The 5,175-nt window shown below is 38.1% G+C and overlaps 1 pseudogene; it reads left to right on the top strand.

Moving 5' to 3' along the window:
• Positions 1 to 467: 467 nt before the first annotated feature.
• LOC140524630 (peptidyl-prolyl cis-trans isomerase H pseudogene) lies at positions 468 to 1,009 on the top strand (annotated as a pseudogene).
• Positions 1,010 to 5,175: the final 4,166 nt, after the last annotated feature.

Raw genomic sequence — 5,175 nt, 5'->3', positions numbered from 1 at the left:
AATTCACAGCATATAAATGGCCACCTATTACACCCGTGTATAACATAAAACCAGATTCAAATCAAAACACAAGTTTGGTGTCTTATCCCCAGAGTTTAGGACTGATGCCCACACTGTCTTTTAACTACTTTAGCCTCTATCATTAAGCCTTCTTTACCTGTATTATAGCATTTTACTTTCTGATGAAGTTTATCATATGATAACCCTTGATCCCTAGAGACAGGAGAACCACAAAATCCTCAATTCCCTGATCCCATAGATATAGCTAGAGGTTGTACAACTGATCCAGGTCATCTAGGAGCAATATGAGACAGTGGAAAGAATAGTGAACTTGAAGTCAGAAAAAATATAGCATCTTAGACTTGGAAGGGACCTCACATGCCATCTAGTTCAATCTATATATGAAAAGGAATTGTATCTTAAAGAATTCCCTCTACCGGGCCTGCTTCTGCTTCCATGTCAGGATCATGGCCATGGCAAATTCAAGCCCCATCAATCCCATTGTCTTCTTCTATGTTAGCATCGGTGGCCAGGAAGTTGGCCTAATGAAGATTGAACTCTTTGCAGACATCATGCCCAAGAACACAGAGATTTCAGGCAATTCTGCACAGGAGAAGTCAGGAAAGATGGAGTCCCTGTTGGATACAAGGGAAGCACTTTTCACAGGGTTGTAAAAGATTTCATGATCCAATGAGGAGACTTTGTAAATGGAGATGGCACTGGAGTTGCAAGCATTTACCAGGGACCATTTGCAGATGAAAACTTTAAATTGAGGCACTCAGCTCCAGGTCTGCTTTCCATGGCAAACAGCGGCCCCAGCACCAGTGGTTGCCAGTTCTTCATCACCTGCATCAAGTGTGACTGGCTGGATGGGAAGCATGTGGTGTTTGGAAAAATAATTGATGGACTTCTAGTGATAAGAAAAATTGAGAATGTTCCCACCGAACCCAACAACAAGCCCAAGCTTCCTGTACTCATCTCCCAGTGTGGGGAGATGTAATGGAGATCAGTACTGATTCAGTGTTCCCTAGTGCTCCCCTCCCTCCCAGAGATCTAAAGAAGAAAAAGAAAATCCAATCAATAAAAAAATCAACAAAACCAATCAATACATTGAAAGCAGCTGGGTCAGCCAAGCCACAGTTAGGGCGTGACTTGGTGTTCTCCCTGTGCACAGGCACCTTTGTTTTTTCATATCTTTGGCTAAAATATAGAAAACCAACAGCAAAAAAAAAAAAATTGAATTCCCTCTACCACTCATCTGATATATTATCATTCATCTTTCATGTGAAGATTACCAAAGAGTAGGAGCCTGATATCTAAAAGGGCAGGCAGCCTATTTTGCTTTGGGGTAGTTCTCATTTGGGAACCCTTCTCCCAAATCATCATGAAAGTTGTTTCTAACTTCTCCTGGAGCAAGTAGTTGGCACAGTGGATAGAGCACTGAACTTGCAATCAGGAATACTCATCTTTAAGAGTTCAAAATGGGCCTCAGACACTTACTGGCCATGTCTCTCAGCAAGCTGCTTAACCTTGTTTGCCTCAGTTCTTCATTTGTAAATTGATCTGGAAAAAGAAATGGAAAATCACTCCAGTATCTTTGCCAAGAAAACCCCAAAATTGAGTTTTCTGGAGAGTTGAACACAGCTGAAATAACTAAATAACAATTTCTACTCATTGCCCTGGTTCTTCCTTCTCAGACCAAATATAATATTTCTAGTGCCTCTTCCACATAGGCCTTCAAATACTTAAAAAATAGCAGTTCTTAAGCCCCTTTATCAATATCTTGTTGTTGTGTTTGTCCTTTCTCAAAGAGGACCATGGCATTGAGATGATGACATGACTTGCAATTGACTGATTTGAGTGAGGGAGGGCTATGCAAGTTCCTCAGCCTCACTTTCTCCTCCAGAACCATCTGGATCCAGTGTGGCCTGATATTCATCAGAACAACTAGAGAAGGCCCAGGTGCAATGGGAGACCTTGGCCATTTTAGGCTAAGGTCTTATCAGGTTATCATTTCTCTCCATTCCTTATGGACCACCATCCACCATCCAGAAGGTCAAGGTTTGAATTCTAGTTCAAATACTTGCTAGGTTTGTGATCTTTGGCAATTCACTTATCTCTTGGAGCTTCAGGTACCTTAGCTATAAAATATATATTCCTTACATACCTAATAGTATGCACATACCTATATATAATATATACCTATTAGGGAAAAAAATACTTTCCTCCAAAACCTTTCTCCTTTTTAACTTCTTTGTTTCTATCAAAGGCACCATAATCTTTCCAGTAAGGCAGGTTCATCATTCTTCCATCTTTACTCCACCTCTTAGGCAATCCATTACCAAGTCTTGTCAATTTTACCTTCAAAACATCTCTCACATCTGTCTCTTTCCACTTTTTCACATCACTCACATGGCTACAACCCCAATTCAGTCCTTTATTTTATGTTACCTAGATTATTGAAGTAGCCTCCTAACTGTTCTATCTTATGCCTTGCCTTTTCTAACCTAACCTCTATAAATTTGCCAAAATCATATTCAGAAAACACATCTTACTAAGTCACTCCCCAACTCAAGAAGGTACAGTGGCCCCCTTCATCCTATAAAATAAAATATAAATACTATTTGGCATTTGAAGTCTTTCACAATCTGATTTCAGTCTATCTTTTCAAGCTTATCATCCATTACACCCTCATCTTGCACTCTACACTCCAGTCAAACCAGTGCTTACTTAGCACAGATCGTGGCCCATAGTAGATGCTTCATAAGTTTGTTGACTTAACTTCAATTCAAATCAATAAACATTTTCAAGCACCTACTATGACACAGACACTGTGCTAAACACTGGGGAAACAAATTATAAAAAAGACAAGAAGCTTATAAACTAATGAAAGAAGATAAAACACAAAAGGAAGCCAAAAGATGGGTAAGTGGACACCAGAGGCTACCTGGTATGGGAGCATATCATTCCATGGAGATCAAATCAAGTAGAGATGCAGATGGAATTAACTTTCTGTTCCTTATTCATGACATTTCATGTGATGTGAGTTATGTGAGACTCACTCATGTAAGTATTCATGTAAGTCTGATGATCTCACCCTGATAATTTGAGCTTCCTTAGATTATCAGATCAATTCAAAGTCCAGCTAAAGTGTCACCTCCAATACAAGTCCCTTCCTAATCCTACCAGTTGTTTTTAATTCCATTAATTTCAACTAATTCCAATACATTTTTTATTTACTTATCATTTCCATGGCCCACCTTACCCCCACATCCTTAATAGAATGTTGAATTCAAAGACTAGGTAATAACAATCCAAGGAAATATAGTGCATAATAATGCAAAATCAACTTACCAGTAGTTCTTAAATGCTTGCTTTGTCCAAGGAACTTTGCAAAGCATTGCACAAGATTGGTAAGGTAGGTCAGAGCATATCATAAAGAATATTAAACTCTAGGTCAGTGGAGGAGGTATTTATTAAAAGAGATGATATACAGCCCACCGCATTTATAAAGCATACAAATATAATCTCATTTTGATCTTCATAACAACCCTGAGAGGGGTTTTACATTTCACAACTGGAGAAATTAATGCAGACAGAGGTTGTTATTTACCCAGGGTCACAGAGCTAATCAGTATCTGAGGCCAGATTTTAATTCAACACCTTTCTAACTCCAGGCTGATGGTCTATCCATTATACTACCAGCCACCTCACAAAAGTTTTTGTGCAGAGGGTTGATATGGTCAGACACATGTCCAAGGAAAATGATTTTGTGTGAAGAATGGATTAGAAAGAAGAGAGAGGAGGGACCAATAAGGAGGATATTACGATAATCCAGATGAGAGATAAAGAGATCCTGAATTAAGGTAGTAGTCATGAAAGTAAAAAGAAAGGATTGAATACAAGCGATGTTGTGCATGTAAAATTGCCAGGACTTAGAATTCATTTGAATACAAGAGGTGAGCTAGAGGAAGAGTCAAGAACTAATCCAAGGACAGGATATGAGTGACAGGAAGAAGATTGTATCCAATCAAAATAGAGAAATCTGGAAAGGGTAGCAGTAGAGACAAGAGAATGATGAGGTTAAATGATTTACACAGGTTTACCAAGTTGGTAAGTGCCCAAGAAAGGAATTGAAGGGCTTCTTGATTCTAAGGTCATTTCTCTATCCCCTGTGCCACCTACATAAAATGTAAGCTCTCTGAGGGAAAGGACTGTCTCATTTTTTTTTTCTTTTGATCCCCTTGGCGTAGCCCAAAATGGGTGCATAATAAATGCTCTCAATTAATTAGTTGATATTGTAAATCATGCCCATGCAAAGCCTAGCTTTCAGAACTGAGTCCATGGCCACAATTTTACCATATGTCTGGTGATTGCTTATATTAAGTACATGCCAAATTCCCACATACATAAATGCAGGGGTATTAGACCTGATTATGATTAGATTAGAGTAGAAATGATTAGACCAAATGATCATGATCCCTAAGAAATATGATAAATAAAAGGTAAGTCAAACTTATTATATGAGATCTGTTCTTGATCTCCCTATTTTTTTTTTTTTTTGCAGTTTCTCCATTCTCTACCTCTTGGATTTATCTCAAGGATGTGTTGAAGCACAGCTGTTTAAACATTTATGTAATGGTATTGCAAAATGCATGCCTATCCAGGAAGCCTTTTTAGCATGTAGGCATAATTAAATAGGCAGATGAGCACATGAAATATTTAGGGATTCATTTATAAACTCTTAAAGGAATTCTCTCCAAACCAGTAAAGAAATGTTAGGAAGAGTTTTTCAGTCCCTCAAGTGAAAAGGGTCTGGGACCAACTGACAGGTCATATAAAGAGAAAGTGTGACCATCTGACATCAGACTTAAAAATACGCTTAGGCCCATAACTCAACAGGGATCAGATAGTGATAGCAATTGCGAGCTGCTCTGAACCAAGACTATCCCTGTAGACATGTCAAGATGGTTTCAGGATAAAGGATGAGCTTCCAAAGCTCTCTCAAATTACAATATTCCACTCAGTTTAACAATTCAAAGAGATTGATTTTTATAAAATGACATTTAAAAATCTATTTAACATGATCTGAAAGCAAAGATGCCATTAAAAAATAGATTTCAGATTGTTTTATGCTTTTCTAGGATGGTAATGATATCATATTAAGATCTTTTT

Source organism: Notamacropus eugenii, chromosome 1 (assembly GCF_028372415.1).
Source record: "Notamacropus eugenii isolate mMacEug1 chromosome 1, mMacEug1.pri_v2, whole genome shotgun sequence".
NCBI classification, from domain to species: Eukaryota; Metazoa; Chordata; class Mammalia; order Diprotodontia; family Macropodidae; genus Notamacropus; species Notamacropus eugenii.
The sequence above is the reverse complement of the archived record's forward strand: the minus strand, read 5'-3'. Positions and strand labels throughout refer to the sequence as shown.